Source organism: Hylobates moloch, unplaced genomic scaffold (genome assembly GCF_009828535.3).
Source record: "Hylobates moloch isolate HMO894 unplaced genomic scaffold, HMol_V3 SCAFFOLD_13, whole genome shotgun sequence".
NCBI lineage: Eukaryota > Metazoa > Chordata > Mammalia > Primates > Hylobatidae > Hylobates > Hylobates moloch.
In genome coordinates, this window is record NW_026652288.1 from 67462979 (window position 1) to 67486521 (window position 23543).

The 23543-nt window shown below is 36.8% G+C and overlaps 1 long non-coding RNA gene across 2 annotated transcripts in view; it reads right to left on the reverse strand.

The window, feature by feature from the left end:
• LOC116481174 (uncharacterized) overlaps nt 1-23543 on the reverse strand; it is an 88928-nt gene that overhangs the window by 44233 nt on the left and 21152 nt on the right. The window contains exon 2 of one of the 2 annotated variants that reach the window (XR_004251435.1): nt 16282-16356. The exons of the other annotated variant lie outside the window; for it this stretch is intronic. This is a non-coding gene — a long non-coding RNA (uncharacterized LOC116481174). The remainder of the gene's footprint in view (nt 1-16281; nt 16357-23543) is intronic. 2 annotated transcript variants of the gene reach the window in all.

A 23543-nucleotide genomic window follows, 5' to 3' on the forward strand; every position in this document is an offset into this window, starting at 1 on the left:
TCCTGTTTCAGTAGACTTTGGGAACTCAGAATAGGGAAAAACTCTGCAAAACTCAGTGTCAATCTAAAACCCGGAGTGAAAATCTAGTCAGGGAATGAATTATCTAGAAACTAAAAATTCTAGGGACTGCACTAGGTGCTTTCCATCTGGTAATTCTTTGATTACATATAACAATCTCTGACAGGTATTTTCAGCCCCACTTGAGGATGAGCTTAGATATAGAAATGGTAAATGACCTGTCAAAATTCCCTTGATATACAGGGAGGATTCTAGGATTCACCTCAAGGTCCATGTGACCTAAAACTTAGGATGATTTATTTCACTACATCATTCTCTCAGAACATGCATGCAAGAGTGCTTGTTCTCACCAGTGGGGTTTCTGAAGACAGCTTAGCCTTTTGTTAAGTTGTTATTTTGTTGAACTTTGTTCAAAAGCATAAAAACATTCAGCCTTTGTTTTAAAGCAAAAAGTTTACGTCTGCTATTATTTTCACTTACGTAACTGGAAGACCTGACATATACAATGAGCTTTAGAAATTCATCACTCAGATCATAAGAAAGGATTTGCGCTGAGAAGCTGTGCAAACTGTGGTTATCAAAGAGGATTGGATTGAAATCAAAAGCAATTTGTATTACAACTGTCAAAAAAAGTCAAGGTTAAGCTGCATTACATGATATTGGCTTATAGATTCGCTATACTCCATAGATGACATATTTAATTCATGACAGGGTTTGCAACCCCTAAAATAAGAAAAGAACGTGCAAAACATAAACTCATGGATAAGGACAATCAGGGAAATGCGAAGGCAGAGTAGAAAATGCTTGTTAAAAATTTCAGCCGGGCGCGGTGGCTCACGCTTGTAATCCCAGCACTTTGGGAGGCCGAGGCGGGCGGATCACGAGGTCAGGAGATCGAGACCGTGGTGAAACCTCGTCTCTACTAAAAAATACAAAAAAATTAGCCGGGCATGGTGGTGGGCGCCTGTAGTCCCAGCTACTCGGAGAGGCTGAGGCAGGAGAATGCCGTGAACCCGGGAGGCGGAGCTTGCAGTGAGCCGAGATTGCGCCACTGCACTCTAGCCTGGGCAACAGAGCGAGACTCCGTCTCAAGAAAAAAAAAAAAATTTCAATAAGTATCTGTCTTTTGAAAAAGTTTTTCAAAATTTCACCAATTAAAGCCACCTAAATTATTATTATATTTTATTTTTAATGCCCGAAATATATAATTCATCTTTTTTAAAGCAAATTATCTCATCAATCTAAGAACACTCTTTAACTCCTATGTTTGTTTGATTTTCAGTCAGATATGTTCAATTCTAAAACATTTCAGAGTAATTTTAATATAGACGAGTGTAAAGCCAAGGAGACGGACTTGTCTATAACTAGCTGTGTTCACAAAATAAATCAGCATTCCCAAGTTTACAGAGATACATATACAAGTAATTCTTACCTTAAGAAAATCAAATATATAAATGTTTGATTTATAAAACAGACAAATCACGCCTATGTCTATTGCTAGGATCTATTGCTACTCTTTGTAACACAGATAACACAGATTTCAGTTATCAAGACAACAGAGATACTTAAACAATGAAAATTCCCAGGTTCTAGTGAATTTTTTTTGAAGAATATATATTCTTGATTATTGACTGCATTTTCTAGTTGTTTTAAATGACTCCGCTTCTATCCTTCTCCCCCAAAAAGTCATACTCCTAGCTAAAGTTTTAAGTAAATTTGGAAGGTATCTTTGGATATGTGACATTAAAATATGCACTGATTGTTCAAACTTAAAGTATCAGAGAAAATGTTCTTTTCCACAGAACAATAAAACCAAAGAACAGGCTACTTTGGGTGCCAATCTTTAAAATGCATGGAACTTTTATAGGAGCCAAGAGGAATTCCCCTGGGTCAGGCTGTTCCTCTCAGTTAATTGCCTTGGAATTATGAGGCTTCTTTTCCCTGCAGTGTAGAAATATTAACCCTTGCAATGGCATGCTCATAAGCCAATTAATAACAATATCCTGACTCTTTGTGTTTTGTGATTAACCTTCACAAACCTAAAGGGGTTGAAAAAATCTTTGAGATGAAGTCATTTCCATCAAACATCTTAATCTACTGACAAATGGGGACTAAAAATAGCTCTGGCATAAAAATTTTGGGGGGGAAGCCAAATAGAGTCATGTTCACTAACTACTACAGATCCCCTCCAAAAGACAATACACTTCCATACAGGACACAACCAGAACACTGAAACTACTGGTAAGGGCTGGGTGTTGTGGCTCAGCCTGTAATCCCAGCACTTTGAGAGGCCGAAGTTGGCATATCACCTGAGGTCAGGAGATCGAGACCAGCCTGGCCAAAATGGCAAATCCCTGTCTCTACTAAAAATACAAAATTAGCCAGGCGTGGTGGCAGCCACCTGTAATCCCAGCTACTGGGGAGGCTGAGGCAGGAGAATCGCTTGAACTCGGGAGGCAGATATTGCAGTGAGCTGAGATCACCCCATTGCACTCCAGCCTTGGTGACAAAGCAAGACTCTGTCTCAAAAAAAAAAAAAAAAAAATCTGTTAGAAAGTTTTGCCATAAACTGAGAAAATCATTTAAATATTCTAATTATAAAACTATCAAAGCATTTTTTCTATTTTATTTGTAGATAAAATATGATTATAATGGTTTGGTGCCAAAAATCTTACAGCAAAAGATTATAAAGAATGTTCTATGTGGACAAAAAAACATAATGATCATTTTTTCATTATTTTTGAATTGACAATTTCAAAAACAATGTTGAGAAAATCAGTGTAAGATTCGTTAAAAAAAAAAGTTAGACTCCTGCCCCACACAAGATGTATTTTTTAAATCCAAATGGATAAAAGAGCTAAATGTTAAAACAAAATAAAAGATACATGCTATGAACTATAAAAGCATTAAAATGAACTATAGGTACACATACCTATAACTATGACTGAGGAAGGCTTTAAAACATAAATACTAGAATTCATCATAAATATTTATCATAAATTCATCATAAACTATAAAAAGTTTGCTTTGAATAATGATTCCTTAAGCAAAATTAAAACAAATTATAAATGGGAAACAATATGTAAAACAAACATAAGAAAGGATAAATACTCATAATATATGAAGAGTTCCTATGAATCAATGTTATATAAAATAACAAAAAATAGAAAAATTTCAAAAGAACAAAAAATGCAAATTGCCAATAAATGTATGAAAAAATGTTTAACCTCTTTAATAATAATGGGAATAAAAATTAAAATAATGTCATATCTTTTTTGTTCCCACTAGATTAGCAACATATAAAGTTGATAATATCCAACACTGGAGAGAAAAATGGACACTCTTATAAACTGTTGGTGGGAGTATCATTTGGTAATACCTTTTTAGAAGGCAATTTAGGCCAGGTGTGGTGGCTCAGGTCTTCAATCCCAAGACTTTGGGAGGCAAAGGTGAGAGAATAGCTTGAGACCAACCTGGGCAACATAGCGAGACCTCATTTCTATATAAAAAAAGTTTTTTAAAAAAAATTAGCCACAAATGGTGGCATCTGCCTGTAGTCCCAGCTGCTTGGGAGGCTAAGGTGGGAGGATCTCTTGAGCCCGGGAGTTCAAGAGACCTTGTCTCCAAAAATAAAAAATAAAAATTTAAAAATAATGTAACTTACCTAGAACATTGGACTTAAATTAAATTTAAGACCTGAAACTATACACTTCAAAGAAAACATAGAGAAACATTTGCCTTTATGTATTTGGCAATGTATTTTTAAATATAACACAAAGACAAGTAACAAAAGGAAAAATAAATCGGACTTGATGAAAATTTAAAACTTTTGTTCATCAAAGGACACTATTGGCCAGGTGTGGTGGCTCACTCCTGTAATCCTAGCACTTTGGGAGGCCGAGGTGGGTGGATCACTTGAGGCTAGGGGTTCGAGACTAGTCTGGCCAACATAGTGAAAACCCGTCTCTACTAAAAATATGAAATATTCGCCAGGCGTGATAACATGCACCTGTAATCCCAGCTACTCAAGAGGCTGAGGCAGGAATATCTCTTGAGCACAGGAGACGAAGGTTGCAGTGAGCTGAGATTCCACCACTGCGCTCCAGCCTGCGTGACAGAGCAAGACTATATCTCAAAAAAAGAAAATTAAGAAAAAGGACACTATTAAGAAAGTGAAAAGACAACCCACCCACAGAATAGGAAAAAATATCTGTAAATCACATCTAATGCAGTATTGTTGTCCAGAAGATATGAATTCCTATAACTCAACAACAAAGTGACAAAAAAAAATTAACAGGCAAAGGATTTGAATAGACATTTTCCAAAGAAGATATACAAATGTGCAAATGGCCAATAAGCACATGAAAAGATGTTCAATATCATTAATCTTTAGGGAAAGGCAAATCAAAACCACAATAAGTTTCCATTTCATACTTACTAGGATGACTATAAAAAAATGAAAAATCGCTACCACTTGGCAAGGATTTGGAAAAATTGGAAACCTTGTGCATTGCTGGTAGAATTGTATATGACTAATGCAACCACTGTAAAAAAAAAAAAAAATTACGGTAACTCCTAAAAAAGTTAAACACAGAATTACCATATACCAAGCAATTTCATCCCCAGGTAAAGAGCCAAAAGAAATACTTGTATGTCAATGTTCACAGCAGAATTATTCACAATAGTCAAAAGATGGGAACAATCCAATGTCCCTTAACAGATGAATGTATGAACAAAATGTGGTACATAGATACAATGAAATATTACTCAACCATAAAGAGGAATTTTTGATACATGTGAAAAAATAAATAAATCTTGAAAATATTATGCTAAGTGAAATAGGTCAAACATGAAAGGACAGATATTATATTATTTCACTTATATAAAATACATCAAATAGGTAAATTCATAGAGACAGAAAATACAATATAATTGACCAGAGATTGAGAGAGAACAGAACGGGGTGTTATTATTTAATGGGTACAAATTTTCTGTTTGGAGTGATAAAAACTTTGGAAATTGAGAGTGATGATGCTTGCACAATATTGGGGATGTAATTAGTGTCACTGAATTATACACTTAAAGAGGACTAAAATTGGAAATTTTATATTATATATACCTTAGCATAATAAAAATTGTAAAAACTGTTTCACAAAAGACACTGTTAAAAGAATGGAAAGTCAAACTACAAAACCGGGAGAAAATGTTTGCATAACATATATCTGATAAAAGATGAGTGTGCAAAATATAAAAATAACGCTTAAAACTCAACTGAAAGAAAACAAATAACCCAATTTAGAAATAGGCAAAAAATCTGAATAGATACATCACCAAATAATATATGAAGATAGAAAATAAACATATGAAAAGGTGCTCAGCATTGTTTATCATTAGGGAATTACAAATTAAGAAAACAATGAGGCCAGGCGCGTTGGCTCATGCCTGTAATCTCAGCACTTTGGGAGGCCGAGGTGGGTGGATCACAAGATCAGGAGATCAAGACCATCCTGGCTAACAGGGTGAAACCCCATCTCTACTAAAAAATACAAAAAATTAGCTGAGCATGGTGGCTGGTGCCTGTAGTACCAGCTACTCGGGAGGCTGAGGCAGGAGAATGGTGTGAACCCAGGAGGTGGAGCTTGCACTGAGCTCAGATCATACCACTGCACTCCAGCCTGGGCAACAGAGCAAGACTCTATCTCAAAAAAAAAAAAAAAAAAAAAAAGAAAGAAAAAAGAAAAGAAAACAATGAGCTATCACTAGGCACTTATTAGAATGACAAAAATCCAAAACCCTGACAACACCAAATGTTTGCAAGGATGTGGAGCAACAGGAACTCTTATTCATTGCTGATGGGAATGCAAAATGGTACAACTACTTTGGAAGACATTTTGAGAGGTTTTTACAAAACTAAACATAGGCTTAACATAAAATCCAGCAATTGCATTCCTAGGTATTTACAAAAATGAGTTGAAAACTTCACAGAAACCTGTATGCAAACTTTTATACGAATTTTATTCACCAAAAGCAGAGCAAAACCAAGTGTTTCTTGAATAGATGATTAAACAAACTGACATACTATACAATGAAATATTACTCAGAAATGAAAAGCAATAAGCTATCAAGCCATGGAAAGATATAAATGAAACTTAAATGCATATTGCATATTATTATTCCAATTATATGAAAGTCTAAAAAAAGCAAAACTATAGCAGTGGTAATCAGATCAGTGGTTACCAGATGTTCTGTGGGTGGTGGAGAAGGACTAGCTAAATATATAAAACACAGGGGAATTTTTAGGGTGGTGAAAATATTTTATATAATACAGTAGTGGTGAATGCAAGATATTAAACATTATCAAAATCCATAGGATTTTATGGCAAAACATAAACTTTAAAATGTTTTAAAAAAATTTAGTTTGGAGAATACAAGGATGGAATGCAGAAAGTGACAAAAGAGTCTAAGTATATGACAAATTTATAAAACAACTTCACTGAATGTGGTTAGGGAATAAGGTACTGACCTACTTAACATTGAGAATGAGTGTAATCTGTAAAGTTAAAGGGAAATAAATTGTATGTACACTGTACTGTAGCTGATAAAGTTGTTTCCCTTAATGGTACAGATTAGCAATTTTGAAGTCACTAAACATACATACTAGAATTGAACAATTAGGCAAATTGAAGGCAAATGGTTGGAATCAGACTTCTCGCTGCTAAAATGAAAGGCTCAAATAAGCAAGGGAAGAAGACTAGAAGGATCCATATGGTAATGGATTAGAGTTGGATACATCGATAAGAACTTATATTTAGTTTGCTATATCTACTGATGTTTACCTGTAGAAATATTTATAGATTGATCGATAGAATTTTTTTTTTTTTTTGAGACAGTCTCACTCTGTCGCCCAGGCTAGAGTGCAGTGGTGCGATCTCAGCTCTGTAGATGGATTCATATATATACATATTTCTCCTTGATCTGTCTGCTGAAAGAGCCTGGAAACAATGGCACTTTAATAGCAAAGAGCACACGTAGTGCTCAGATCTTGGTTTTTAATACCATTAGAAAAGTGTAAAAGAAACCAAGTCTCCTTGGAGAATTGGCTGAATCTAGGAACAGTGCATGACATAGACAAGAAAGGTCCATACTGATATACATAAATTATTAAATAAATAAATAAATGGGGGAGAAGGGACAGGTCTCCTATGGAGAAGAATTTTTAATACCTTACAGATACACCACCTTAAGAAGGCAGAGCATAACTTTCCACTCCTTTAGTGTGAACTATATACATGGTGGCTATAAAGAGGGTTATATAAAAAGAGAAAAAGGAATAACTTTATAGTGGAGAGACCTGACAGACCTCAAGCCCAGTGATAAAGGTTAACATCAAGAGTGGCAAGTCATACTGATAGTATGCATGCTTAAAGTATATTATGAGAATGACATTATATCTTGGTGGGATTCCTCTCAAAAATAATTACCATAATTTAATTATGAGAAAAACATCAGACAAATCCCAAGTGGGAGACAGTCTATGAAATACCTGACCAATAACTGGCAACACTGTGAAAGCCACCTAAAACAAAACAAAAAAAATCTGAGAAACTGAAAGCCAAAGGAGCCTAAGGAGAAGTGACTATTAAATTTAATGTGATATCCTGAATGGTATCCTGGAACAAAAAAAAAAAAGAGGCATATTAGGGCACAGTTAAAAAAGACAAGAAAAGACTGAGAGAAAATAGCTGCAAAACATACGTCTGGTAAGGGACTAGTAACTAAAATATACAAATAACTCTTAAAAGACAGTGATAAAAGCAAAAACTGGATGTGGTATACACTGGAACTCTCTTTACTATCTTTGCAATAATTCTATAAATCTAAAATTCTCCTTAGTTGATGCAGTTTCTTCCTAGCCTCGAAGGTCTTTACAATTTGGCATGTTTTTGCAGTGGCTAATACCAGTTGTTCCTTTCCGTGTTTAGTGATTCCTTCAGGAGCTCTTTTAGGGCAGGCCTGGTGGTGACAAAATCTCTCAGCACCTGCTTGTCTGTAAAGGATTTTATTTCTCCTTCACTTATGAAGCTTAGTTTGGCTGGATATGAAGTTTTGGGTTGAAAATTATTTTCTTTAAGAATGTTGAATATTGGCTCCCACTCTCTTTCGGCTTGTAGAGTTTCTGAAAAGAGATCAGCTGTTAGTCTGATGGGCTTCCCTTTGTGGGTAACACGACCTTTCTCTCTGGCTGCCCTTAACATTTTTTCCTTCATTTCAACTTTGGTGAATCTGACAATTATGTGTCTTGGAGTTGCTCTTCTCGAGGAGTATCTTTATGGCGTTCTCTGTATTTCCTGAATTTGAATGTTGACCTGCCTTGCTAGATTGGGGAAGTTCTCCTGGATTATATCCTGCAGTGTGGTTTCCAACTTGGTTCCATTCTCCCCGTCACTTTCAGGTAGATGACTTGATTGTATATCTAGAAAACCCCATTGTCTCAGCCCAAAATCTCCTTAAGCTGATAGGCAACTTCAGCAAAGTCTCAGGATACAAAATCAATGAGGAAAAATCACAAGCATTCCTATACACCAATAAAAGACAAACAGAGAGCCAAATCATGAGTGAACTCCCATTCACAATTGCTTTAAAGAGAATAAAATACCTAGGAATCCAACTTACAAGGGACGTGAAGGACCTCTTCAAGGAGAACTACTAACCACTGCTCAATGAAATAAGAGGATACAAACAAATGGAAGAACATTCCATGCTCATGTGTAGGAAGAATCAATATCGTGAAAATGGCCATACTGCCTAAAGTAATTTATCGATTCAGTGCCATCCCCATCAAGCTACCAATGACTTTCTTCACAGAATTGGAAAACACCACTTTAAAGTTCATATGGAACCAAAAAAGAGCCCACATTGCCTAATCAATCCTAAGCCAAAAGAACAAAGCTGGAGGCATCATGCTACCTGACTTCAAACTATACTACAAGGTCACAGTAACCAAAACAGCATGGTACTGGTACCAAAACAGAGATATAGACCAATGGAACAGAACAGAGCCCTCAGAAATAATGTCACATATATCTACAACTATCTGATCTTTGACAAACCTGACAAAAACAAGAAATGGGGAAATGATTCCCTATTTAATAAATGGTGCTGGGGAAACTGGCTAGCCATATGTAGAAAGCTGAAACTGGATCCCTTCCTTACACCTTATACAAAAATTAACTCAAGATGGATTAAAGACTTAAGTATTAGACCTGAAATCGTAAAAACCCTAGAAGAAAACCTAGGCAATACCATTCAGGACATAGGCATGAGCACAGACTTCATGTCTAAAACACCAAAAGCAATGGCAACAAAAGCCAAAATTGATAAGTGGGATCTAATTAAACTAAAGAGCTTGTGCACAGCGAAAGAAACTACCATCAGAGTGAACAGGCAACCTACAGAATGGGAGAAAATTTTTGCAATCTACTCATCTGACAAAGGGCTAATATCCAGAATCTACAATGAACTCAAACAAATTTACAAGAAAAAAACAACCCCATCAAAAGGTGGGCAAAGGATATGAACAGACACTTCTCAGAAGAAGACATTTATGCAGCCAACAGACACATGAAAAAATGCTCATCATTACTGGCCATCAGAGAAATGCAAATCAAAACCACAATGAGATACCATCTCACACCAGTTAGAATGGCAATCATTAAAAAGTCAGGGAACAACAGGTGCTTGAGAGGATGTGGAGAAATAGGAACACTTTTACATTGTTGGTGGGACTGCAAACTAGTTCAACCATTGTGGAAGTCAGTGTGGCGATTCCTCAGGGATCTAGAACTAGAAATACCATTTGACCCAGCAATCCCATTACTGGGTATATACCCAAAGGATTATAAATCATGCTGCTATAATGACACATGCACACGTATGTTTATTGCGGCACTATTCACAATAGCAAAGACTTAGAACCAACCCAAATGTCCAACAACGATAGATTGGATTAAGAAAATGTGGCACATATACACCATGGAATACTATGCAGCCATAAAAAATGATGAGTTCATATCCTTTGTAGGGACATGGATGAAGCTGGAAACCATCATTCTCAGCAAACTATTGCAAGGACAAAAAACCAAACACCGCATGTTCTCACTCATAGCTGGGAATTGAACAATGAAAACACATGGACACAGGAAGGGGAACATCACACACCGGGGCCTGTTGTGGGGTGGGGGGAGGGGGGAGGAATAGCATTAGGAGCTATATCTAATGTTAAATGACGAGTTAATGGGTGCAGCACACCAACATGGCACATGTATACATACGTAACAAACCTGCACATTGTGCACATGTACCCTAAAACTTAAAGTATAATTAAAAAAAATCTAAAATTCTCCTAAGATAAAAGTTCATTTTGAATGCAGTTAAAAATCATATCCATTTTGAAACAATTTAAAATTTTATCTCAGAATAGACAAGCTGGAACAAAGCAGTGAAGTTCATTTATGCTGCATTATTCCTGAAGAATTCATAAGAGGTCTGGCTTATTTTACTTTTCATCTAAAGCCAAGGCGTGTGTGTGTGTGTGTTGGGGGTGAGTGGGGTGGGCAGAGGAGATGATGATATAAAACATTTCTTCCATTCTATGATATAGCTTTTTCACTTTTTAAATTTCTAAAGTCAGGATATAGTCCACAATTTATGGGAATATTGAATATCCTAGGGATTTTTGATTTTGTTAAGTTCACTTTGGTTTCTTCTCTGAAAAGCTGTTATCAAATCAGTTGTGCATCTTACAATCTATGGTGTTTTATGACTGAAGAAAAATGGTATATGAACTCCATACAAGTGTAGAGAACAACGCTGTTCTTCCCAAAAGAATCATTCGGTTATTTCAGTTCATATGACAAAATAACTTTCCCCAAGGAAAAAGTTGTATTTGTTTACTTTTATATTCATAATTCAACTTTCTGAATATATAGGTCAAGGTTTACTGAGTTCGGTTTTAAACATTACCTTTAAATACTATCTTATATACATATACCAAGGCCTTCTGACTGTCACCAACCAAGTTAAAAAATAATTCAAGATGGGGTAGATGAATGCTATCCCATTTTTTTTGTTTCATATTAAACTTCTAGAGAATTGAGTGTTATACTTGGATAATCTCAATACTGAAATCTGTCCCAAATCACAGCAACAGTGCAAAATAGGTAAAATTTCATGTGTTGGTTGGCACACTCTCTGTCTTAGTCAGCTGGGCTGCTAGAAAAAATTACCATAGACTAGGTGGCTAAAACAACAAACACTTATTTCTCAAAGATCTGGAGGCTGGGAATTCCAAGTTCAAGGTGCTGGCAGACCCCACGTCTGGTGAGGATCCTAGTGTTCATTTGCAAATGACCATCTTCTCATTGTATCCTCACATGGTAGAGAACGGAGAGAGATAGCAAGCTTTCTCATTATTTTTCATGAGGTCTCTAATCCCATTTGTGAGGCTTCCCCTTCATGTCCTAATCACCTCCCAATAGCCCCATTTTCTAATATCATTATATTGGGGTTTAAGATTTTAACATATGAATTTTGGGGGACCCAAACATTGAGTCCATTGCACTCCCTTATGACATATTACCATCCAGTCTCTCTTCCTTAAAGGCCTTCAGCTGTGCATGGTGACTTTTAGAAGATAGTCACCATAATTCTCCTCAAGGAAAGATTTTAATCTCCAAATTCCCTCCATGAATTTTTCTATCCATAGTTCCCATTCTTGTAGAGACTTCTTCATCCTTTCAGATGTTATAGATATATGATCACTGACAATGTATTAATGATAGTATATTAACACAAGGGTCAGCAAACTATTGCATGGCCCAAATCCAGCCTGTACCTTTCTATGAATAAAGTTTTCTTGGAATCCAGCCACACCCATTTGTTTAAGTATTGTCTATCACTGCTTTTGCTCTACAATGGCCATGTTAAATAGTTGGGACAGAGAACATACAGCCCACAAAGTCTAAAATATTTATTATCTAGCTCTTTGTATAAAAAGTTTTCTGACCCATATTTTAATACAGTTGACTTGAGCAACACACGTTTTTATTTTTTCAATAAATATACTGGAAGATTTTTTGAAGATTTGTGACAAGTTGAAAAAAATATACATATAAACCTGTAGTCTAGAAATATTTTTAAAAAGTTAAAAAAAATCAGGTATGTCCTAGATGCAAAAATATATGTACACACTATTCATCATTTGCTATAATAAAATGTATACAAATCTATTATAAAAAGTGAAAATTTATCAAAACTTATGCACAAACACAGACTAGACATGGAACCATTTACAATTGAGAAAAATATAAACAAATGTAAAGGTGTAGCATTAAATCACAACTGCATAAAATTAACTTTAGTATATACTATATTATTGTAATAATTTCATCGCCAGCTCCCATTGCTATTGCAGTGAGCTCGTGTTGTATCTGCTTAAAACACCATTTCACACTAATCATCTCTGCATGAGCAGTTTGTCTCTCCAGTAAATTGCATATTGTAGTAAAAAGTGATCTCTTGCAGTTCTTATGGTGTTAGTGTCTCATGCAATACCATAAACCTTGAATAACACTATGGGACCAATACAAAGTGCCACTAGTGAGGAAGGAAGTGCTCCCAAAAAGCTGAAACTAATCATGACATTACAAGAAAAAGTTAAGTTATCATAGGTTAAGGTCTGCAGCTGCAGTTGCCTACCATTTCAAGATAAATGAATCCACTGTTGGGACCACTGTAAAAAAAGAAAGGGAAATATATAAAGCCATCACTACAGCTATACCAGCAAGTGACACAACCTTGTGGTTTTTGTGAAATATCTTTTTACTCATAATGAAGATGCAGGTTTTATGTGGGTTCAGGATTGCTATAAGAAAGGCATACCTATAGACACTACTATAATTCAAGAAAAAGTAGTCATTGTACGCCAACTTAAAGCAAAAGAAAATTATAGGTTTTAGACCTAGAGGATTTAATGCCAGCAAAGGATGGTTTGATAATTTTAGAATGAGATTTGGCTTTAAAAATGTCAAGATAACAGGAAAGCATCTTCTGCTGAACTAGAGGTAACAGACAGATTCCCAGACACCAGTAAGAAAATAATTGAGGAGAAATAATATCTGCCTAAACAGGTTTTTAATGCACACACAAGTTTCCTATTCTGGGCTGGGTGTAGTTGTTCATGCCTGTAATCCCAGCACTTTGGGAGGCTGAGGTGAGTGGATCACTTGGGTCAGGAGTTCAAGACCAGCCTGGAAAACATGATGAAACCCCATCTCCACTAAAAATACAAAAATTGGCTAGGCATAGTAACACATGCCTGTATTCCCAGCTACTAAGGAGGCTGAGGCAGGAGAATCACTTGAACCCAGGAGGCAGAGGTTACAGTGAGCTGAGATCGCACCCCTGCACTCCAGCCTGGGTGACAGAGTGAGACTCTGTCTCAAAAAAAGAAAAAGAAGTTTCCCATTCTGAAAAAACAAAGCCACAATAAATGTATTATTAAGGAAAAGAAGTGAGCACCAGAAATTAAGAGAAGAGACAGCCTAACTCCACTGAATTTTTGCAAATACAGTTGAGTTTATGATCAAGACTGCCCTTATCTAAAAGCTGCTGAGCTCTGAGCCTGAAGGAAAAAAATAAACACCAGCTTTCAGTCTTTTCGTTGTACACCAACCCGACCTGGCTAATGAGAACCCCTATTCTGGATCAGTTCCATCAATGCTTTGTCCCTGAAATCAGAAGGGACATTAAATCAGAAGCACATTACCAGTAAGGAGCTGCCTTATTAAAATTATTTTGATATTGGACAATGCCCCGGTCACAGGACCTCATGAATTTAACACTGAAGGCATCAAAATGGTCTACTTGCCCCAAACACATCTCTAAGTCGGCTTCTGATATGGGGGTCATAAAGACATTTAAGACTCATTGCACATGGTATATGAAAAGGATTGTTAATGCTATGGAAGAGAGCCCCAAAGGAGAGAACATAACGAATGTCTGGAAGGATTACATCATTGAAAATGCCATTGTTGTTATAGAAAAGGCTGTGCAAGCCGTCAAGGCAAAAATGAAAAATTCCTACTGGAGAAAATTGTGTCCAGATGTTATGCATGACTTCACAGAACTTATGACAGCCAATCAAGAAAATAATGAAAGAGATTGCAGACACGGTCTTTAAAAAAGGAGGACGGGAGGCGAAGGGTTTCAAGATTTGGATCTTGGAGAAATTCAAGAGCTATTAGACACTGTACCAGAGGAAGTAACAGAAAATGACTTGATAAAGATGACTGCTTCAAAATGTGCTGGACAATGAGAAAGAAGACATAGAAGAAGCAGTGCCAGAAAAAAAAAATTGATATTAGACAATCTGGCCAGAAGGGTTTCAGTTATTCAAGACTGCTCTTGACTTCTGTTGTGACATGGACCCTTCTATCATATAGGCACTGCAACGAAAGCAAATGGTAGGAAAAAGATTAGTAACATATATAGACATATTTTTAGAGAAATGAAAAAGCAAAAAGTCAGACAGAAATTAAAACATATTTCCAAAAAGTTATACCAAGTGTGCCTTCTACTCCTGCCTCCTCTTCCACCTCCTCCACCTCTTCTGCCTCTGCCACCACCGAGACAGCAAGACCAACCCCTCCCGATCTTCTTTAGCATACTGAACATGAGGATAAAAATATTTATGATGATCCATTTCTACTTAATGAATAATCAGTATATTTTCTCTTTCTTATAATTATTTTCTTAATAATATTTTCTTTTGTTCACTTAATTGTAAGAATATAGTATATGATACATATATGAAATGTGTGTTAACTGTTCATGTTATCGTAAGGCTTCTGGTCAACAGTAGGCTATTAGTAGATAAGTTTTGGGGGATTGAAAAGTTATATATGAATTTTCAACTGCAAGGGGGATCAGTGCCCCAAATGCCCACACTGTTCAAAGGTCAACTGTTTATTATTTGCTTTGAGATATAGAGATAATTCAGCAGGTAATTGATTTGAAAGGGTCCTGCTGCATAATGAGATGGCCACTATATTCTACTTCACTTTTGCTTTACAAAGGTATTGTAGAAACAACTCATTAAGTAAAAGTTGTGGTAATAATGTTGAGATAAAGCTTATGAGATAGAGAATGCTGTAAGCACAGGCATTCAGTATTTTATCAAGATATCTGACAAATACATTGTGCTCTACTTATGATCAAGATTGAGAAATGTTGACCAAATTGCAGTAAGGTCAGGCAAATTTCACAACTAATTTTTTCTAAATAGTTAATATGAATCTGAATAGTCATCTAGGAATGTACTTCAGATTCTGGCCTTATTCAACAATTTTATTAATGCCTATTATAAGGTCATTTGCTGCATGCTGATCAAACCTGTATATAAACAATTTGGGAGTAATACATAATATGTTAACTGAAAGAATAGCAATATCAACAGATTAAAACAAGAAACTAATTATACCCAGATGTTATTTAACAGGGATGTAATGAAAAGTTCTAACTATGGTACACAAAACCATTTACACAACTATAAAATATGGGTCTGATGCCTTAGTAGCCTGGTGGGAAACATTTAAGTTTAGTTGACAGTAAACTCAATATGATTTCCCTTTGTATAGTAATTGCTAAGAAAAGTTAATTACATTATTATGTATTAATCGAAATATGTGTCCAGAAGGGGGGAAATATAGTCATACAATATCTAGTTAATATGTTGTGTTGTGTTTAGTGTTGAACTTACAGAGAAACTTTCACAAATTGGAATTTGTCTAAAGCAGACCACCTAGAATAATGAGGGACTTGACATTAAGTTACAAGAATAAAAGCAATAAGAAAGGGACAATTTAAGCTGTTGTCTTCAAATTTGAAGGGAAGACTGGAAGTTTTAAACTTGCCTGTAGCACTAATCTTTGGATCAACATTAAATAAATAAACAAGTAGAGTTGACTCAAAAGATAATCAGCTTAGTTAGCTGTATACTCATTATCACTGGGGCCATAAAAACATGATGAAGGTAATTCAGGAATCAGAAGTTAAACTAAGTTTTTCCTAAGACACTTAGAAGATTCTAAGATTTATGATTCTTTAGGTTTTAGTTGCTATGTTGTTGATGATGTTTAAGTGAAATGCCTCACTCCAAGTACCTTGCCATTGACATTCTCAATTTTTTCATTATCTGTTACCTACCCATATATCCACCTTTGTCTTCCACTATGCCAGTCTTGAGTCTTGTGCACTTGGTGATATTTGACCATTTCTTACCTATAAGAACAGCAATTTCATATGGTTCAATCCAATAATCTAAATTTTCTCCAAAGATGCCTTAAACTTTCCAGCCTCTAGGTATATATGATTCCATTTCTGTAATGTAACAGTTCAGAACACTGTCCACCTCCACTTATTCAAATACTACTTTGTGTTTAAAGTTCAGTTTGTCCACTCATCCACGAAGACTTCTTTAGTCATTTCAACAGCCTGATTGTCCATCTCTGCACATCTTTAGGACTTCTCACCCAGGACAAGTGATATCGCTTTATATGGTTATTTGCCTTCTGCTATTAAGCCCTGGCTCTCACAAGTGCCATACCCAGTGTACACCTAGCTACAGTATGACTTTCCAAACAGTAGGGGCTCAATATCTAGCTGCTGATGATACAGTTGCAAAGTTCAGAAGTGGCCAACCACTCGGCATCTAAATAGAACTGATCCTGAATGAAAGGCTATCATAATTTCTCACAGGGTCTCTGACCCATGATTCACTGTTAAATGTAATTACCATACAGTTCTCATACTTTGTAGTTAGCAGAGACAAAACTGAACATTTGTAGGTATATGCATATTAGGAAGGCTTTGCGCTTTGCAGTTACCAGGGTTGTTTGTGTAGAACTATGAGTTAAAGAGTTTTGCGGCCGGGCGCGGTGGCTCACGCTTGTAATCCCAGCACTTTGGGAGGCCGAGGCGGGCGGATCACGAGGTCAGGAGATCCAGACCACGATGAAACCCCGTCTCTACTAAAAAATACAAAAAATTAGCCGGGCGTGGTGGCGGGCGCCTGTAGTCCCAGCTACTCGGAGAGGCTGAGACAGGAGAATAGCGTGAACCCGGGAGGCGGAGCTTGCAGTGAGCCGAGATTGCGCCACTGCACTCCAGCCTGGGCGACACAGGGAGACTCCGTCTCAAAAGAAAAAAAAAAAAAGAGTTTTGCAAAGGCAGATCTAATATTCTTTTCTGCACAATGAGGTAAATCTTCCATTTGTGCATTCACTCCCATTTTCATCTCTTTCTCTCCTTGAAATTTGTTTTGCAAGAACATTTTAATGCATTTATCTCCTTCCCTCAGCTTGTGAAATTACTCATGCCTGGGATGCATAATTGAGAGGTGTCCTGTTACACCCATGGGATTTGAGGCTTTATGAATCATTCCAACATCAGAAGAATGTTTGTAGAAGAAGAAATAGATTTATATGAAAAAATGTGTAAAGAAGTTTTAACAACCCTGGCTCTTGGTTTGGGCAGGCTTACAAGGGAGAATTTGTATGTATGCAGGCAGCAAATACATATAGTTGGCAACATTTAAATATTAAAATAGCTTCATGAAGGCAGGTGCTTTTTCACTGGGAATTTGCAGTGTGCATTTTCATCAATTTATCCTCCTCATTTTTACATATTGGAAAGGAATGACTTTAATCCTCAGATTAGCACGTGGCAGACCTTTAAAACCGGAATTGCAATTTCTCCAAGCACACGGACATACCTGGTATGGAAAAGGGATAATTATCTTTACAGAAAAGCTACTAGGATGATTTGCCTGAGGGTGGATATGAAATCCTCTGGACATATTTCAGAGAAACAGCAATTTTTAAAAACATGACAGTTAGCTACTCTCTACTTGAAATAATGAGGTTTGTTTTTATTAATGAGAAGTTCTGGAGTTCCGTGTTCATAATGGTCGAGACATGGTGTGTGTGTGCATGTGTGTGTGATCTCTAAAATTTTATTTATACTTACTAAAATTAGGTTTTAGGCTACCAAGAATTTTTGAGAACACTAGAGGGAGGCTCCTTGTCACAATAGGAATCACTGGAATTTCAGTAAATGTTATTTAGTCTAGGGAAGCCCTTTCAAATGAAATGGCTAACACTGGAAAATGCTGGGCATAGGAAGAGTGTGGCTTGTGGTTAGAAAGCCTGCAACTTCTAGTTCTCCAAAAGATCCTTTTTGCTGTATTCCTGTTCTCCTCATTTTTTGAAGTTTCCTAGCATATTTGATTTTCAGAAACTTTTCACCAAAATACCTGAAATTCTTTCACATAAATGAAAATGAATCATTAAATGTAAAACAAAATATTTGAGCTGTAATGGAGACCTGGGTCCCATCAAATCCAACTCTTTTATAATTCTATAGAAATGAAGCACACTATACAGAAGTTAAGTGTACAACTGAATTATTGAAAAGCTGGACACGCAGACAGTGTGTTCATTCCTTTTCATCACTGCCCTTTTAAGTCTGTTTTATCAAATACTTCTTTCCTTCCCTGGGATAAAATCTGGAGCTTTTCCAACTACTCTCAAGTATTAATGAACAGTGTGAATGAATAGTCTAATTTTCCAAGCATTGAAAAGTTTAATATCCGTATCAGTTAGCTCTGGGGTCCATAACAAAATACCACAGACTAAATGGCTTAAAATTTATTTATCACAATTCTGGAGGCTGGGAATTCCAAGATCAGAGTGACAGCTTATTTGGTTCTTGATGGGGTATCTCTTCCTGACTTACAGATGGCCACCTTCTTGATCGTGGGAAAAGAGAGGGAGAGATCTTTCTCTCTCTTCTCCTTCTTATAAGGCCACTTATCAAATTAGCACTCTTTCCCCTCCATGACCTCATTCAGCCTTTACTGCCTCCTAAAAGCCCTATCTCCAAATATAGTCACATTGGTGGTTAGGGCTTCAACATCAAAATCTGGGGGAAGGGGACACAATTCCAACAATAACAATATCAAAGCTTCTGTCTCTCCTCTAATTCATAGCTGAGGCCTAACTAAGCCAGTTTTGGAAAGTGGTCACCTTTTTCCAGTTTTACGTTATTATTCATCCTAGCTTTTGTACTCCTTCCTGGTCACAAAGCTGCTTCTGTCTTATGTGATGTGGAAGAAAGATGGGGAAAGAAAGAAGGGGAATTGGTATCATGTAGTTCTCCTTTCTCTATTTGTGCGCTTGAGCAGATCTCAAAAAGTTTGTATTTTTTGGGTGTCCTCGGGGGCTTTTCAAACAAACCCATCATTACCAGGGTCATCTTCTGCTGAAGACCCCAATGCTACAGGGTGTCTCCTCTAGTTGACTGTGTATGACACCTTCCTCAGTCCCTGCTTCTGAGTTTCCTACAGAGACTTTCCTAGTTGTGTTGCCATGTTCCTCTAGTGATCTTCATAGTCAGCCTCCCCTTCCAGATAACTCAAATCCAGCTGCCTTCTGGGAGCAATGCAAATGTCTACTTTAACTTGTCAGGAAGAAATAACAATCAAAGCTAGCACTCGCTATGTGCCAAACCCAGTGTCAAGCACTCACCATACTTCAACTCATTTCATTCTCACAACACTCATTTGAATTATTTCTACAAAGCCACAGAAAAATTAGTTACACAACCATGAACACTTAGTTAATAACTGGTGAATGTGAAATATGGACTTAAACAATAGAGACACAGAAACTATGCTTTGAACCACTGCACCACACTGAGAGGATGACCAAGAGTGTTTCTTTTCCTCCAAATCTGTCTCGTCACTCTGTCATCATAGGCAGCTCCAGCCTCAGTTTCTAGGTGTAAGTCAGGGATTCTTCCTCATTTTTTTCCAACTCAAGGAGCACAAACTAAGTCCTTCAAGGGTTTCATGGAAGTCTGCCTCATTCAATTTATCTGGAAAGCACCACCTGCTCTCCTCTATAGTGAGAAGGAGAATAATCAAAACCATAATGTCTTTGGACAAGCTCACTGGATCCTTTTAATGAGCTCATATTGTATTGTTCGGCTAAAGATGGAAGATCCAATTTTAAGGCCCACTCAGATGGCCTAGAACCTCCCACTAGAACATAGGGGTATTTCATACCTGGTGCTTTAATCTTTGAGGCCCCACTGAAATTTGCCAAGGGAGGGAGCATACCATTTTGACATCCTATTTAATGAATTGCTCACTATCACACAATTATCTAGTTGCTAAGCCAGAAAGAAGGTAGTCACATAGCTACTAACAAAGTTAATAAATCTCTAGGAAAACTTGAATTTTCTCAGGAATCAAAGCTAAAGGATAAAATGGCAATGTATGTGGGTATATTTCTGGGGTGTGTGTGTGTGTGTGTGTGTGTGTGTGTGTGTGTGTGTGTTCGTGTGTTTAACCTGCTATCCATTCTGTCTTCTAACAATAGCAACCGTATTTTCTTCTAATGAAGTACTCTACTTATACCTCAGGCTATGTGATCCAGGCAAAGTTTACTCAGCTCCCATAGTTCTAGGGATAGGTATCTGAACTCATTGCAGCCAAATTTCACAGCCACAATAACCAGTTAAGGGATGTACAAGGGACCCAGTTTAGTACAATGAGAGTTTCCTTAGACTTATTCTGGAATTACTATAAACAGATACCTTATTTCTTCTGGACTTGCTAAAACTGGTAGCCGATTTTTCTACCAATGGAGATGACCTACCTAGGTATGAAGCCCAAATATAGGAAAAAAGCCCGAAAAGAAAGTGAGAGAATCATGATGGCATATCAGAAACTCTGGATCCAGTCACATCTGAAGCTAAATACCTAAAATCTTCAATTATACGGAATCAATACATCCATTTATCAATCAACTTGAAAATAAAATATCAAAATAGAGTATTAATGGATGGTAAAGAGTTTTTACAGGGCGCATCATGGGGTGTGGACTGATCCTGTTGACACTCCTGAAATTATATTTCATATGTAGTTGATTTTCCTGCTTCTCTACCCCAGTCATTGTCAATGTCCTATCTGCATCACTTTGCGGTCACTTTTGTGCAGAGTCACGGGATTTTAAATTCAAACACCTGAGACTCTGCTTGAAGGCTTCTGGCCATGAAAGACCTTTCTGCTTATGCACTGGTAGGCCAGAATTTCTGAGAAGTTTATGCATCCTTGAAGTAGCCTGCAACAAATGACCATAAAAAAATTGGTAGATAAATACCCTAGTTCCCTCACACCTTATTTGAGATGACACACAGCCTACCAGAGGTCCCTAACAGAACTGAGCCACTATTTCCACAGAGGTAGCCTGCTCGATTATATATTTAATTGGCTTTCTTCCCTTACTCTAACTAATCACTTTCCACTTCCCTAGTGACTTCTTGAGATCACCTCCTAAGTAAACTATTTGCATTCAGAGTTTGCTTGTAAGGAAACTCAATCAAGACACCTTGCACAGGTTATGTGTCCTCTGACACACTTATAGGTGCAGTGGTGATGATTAGCACTGTCATTGTACATAAAATCTCTTGGACAAGGGAGTTTTTGGACAAGGAAGAATTTCTATATATGCAGGCAGCAAATACATATAGTTGGCAACATTTAAATACTAAAATAGCTTAATGTAATCAGGTGCTTTTAAACTGGGAATTTACAGTGTACATTTTCATCAATTTTGCCTGCTCATTTCTACACATTGGAAAGAAATGTCTTTAATCCTCAGATTAGCACATGACAGACCTTTAAAACTGGAATTACAATTTCTCCAAGCATAGGGACATACCTGGTATGGAAAAGGGATAATTATCACTACCCCTGGGCTTTCAAAAACACTTCAACTACCACTTCACCCAGGATCTAGCTCACTGGGGCAAGTGAAAGGCAGCATTGTATCCTTTTTCAATTCTGAGGTTTTCAACCATTCAATGCATAGGAGAACCTTGTCCCAAGACAACACAACGTCCCATTTCCCACAAACACACCAGCTTTTCAGAAGCACCAAGATAGAGTGAGCTCTCCTATAGGAAAGGATCACAGGGTTACCTTGAATTTCTGAACAGGAGAGGCCCCTTCCTTCTTATCTAAAGGAAGATAAATGGTATAAGAATTGATTTTCCATAAAATGTATTATGTATTCTGGGACAATTTTCAATGTAAAATAATTACTCCAGGACAACTGGTGTGAACTGAGACTGTCACATGCAACCTGGGACATATAGTTACCCTAGGTAAGACCCAAGGTAAAAAACAAAGCAGAACTCTCCTTAAGTGAAAAGATTTCACAAGTTTCCCCCAAATACCTCTGCTAAGCAGGACTTTAATACTTTCAAAGTGGCCTGCCCCTTTTTGTCAAACCTTATATCTTAAAATTACTTTTCTATGAGCCAACATGCTGCCAATACTACCATCTATTTTCACTTTCCTCAAACAAAATTTATGCTCCCTGAGAATATAACCACTTCACCCACCCTCTGGTAACATTTACATTTTAAAAGGTAATTTTGTTAAATTATGGAATGTACTATTTAGAAGAAACAGAACAATGTGGTAAGTATTTTTTTTTTTACTTTTAAAGTATAAAAAAGGATATTTGGAAACAGAGAAACTTTCACATATTCTGTCAGAAAGAATTTCCCCAGGACAAGGCTGAGCGTTAACTAAAGGGATTGTTTAGCAAATAGCTATATTAGACAAGGATTTAAGAGAGATTGGTCATATCACACTCTTTCTATCGGAGGAACACTAAACTCATTTAAAAAGCATGGAAAAGAGTCAGGGGCAGTGAGAATTGACTCCATGGAAAGTCTTTCAAGACTATAAAGTAAAATCATATGCAGGACTCAACTTTTATGCAATTTTCTTGCCAATGTTATTAGGTGGTCAACATATTACCAACCTGCCCTAACAAACAAAATCTGCAGGAAGGGCTCTTGGTTATGTGTTGAAAAAAGGGTGGAAGGAGGAGGGCAGTAGAGTGGGACCACTCCTATCTGGTGTATACAATAATACCTTCACTCCATTAGAAGAACTCAGGGGTCTAAATAGATTGAGTCTTTGGTAGGAAGAATCAAGAGGATATAACTAGACCTTTTGTGAGGACATCATTTTACTTTCCTCTAACATAGAGGTTGGATTGTTCTACATGTGTATTTGAGAAGATTATATAACCCACCACTTAGAAGGTATGAATAGAGCAAAAGAACATGAGGCTGTAAGGACAGAGAAGCAAAAAGGTTTCTCCTAGTAGGGCCCATGCTGAAAGTTCAGGTATAGCTGTGAAGGTTTCCTCATTGTTCGGTTCAGCTCATCAATACAGCTAATGAGGATTTGGAAGCAGATTTGATTATTTCAAAAATTAGGAAGCAAAGTAGGTTTACTGTAAAAATGTCCCTTTAATTTATTTTTCCAGGATGTTGTAATGTGGGAAGCAGGTGATAGGATGGGATTTTGAGTCTAATTCAGGAGA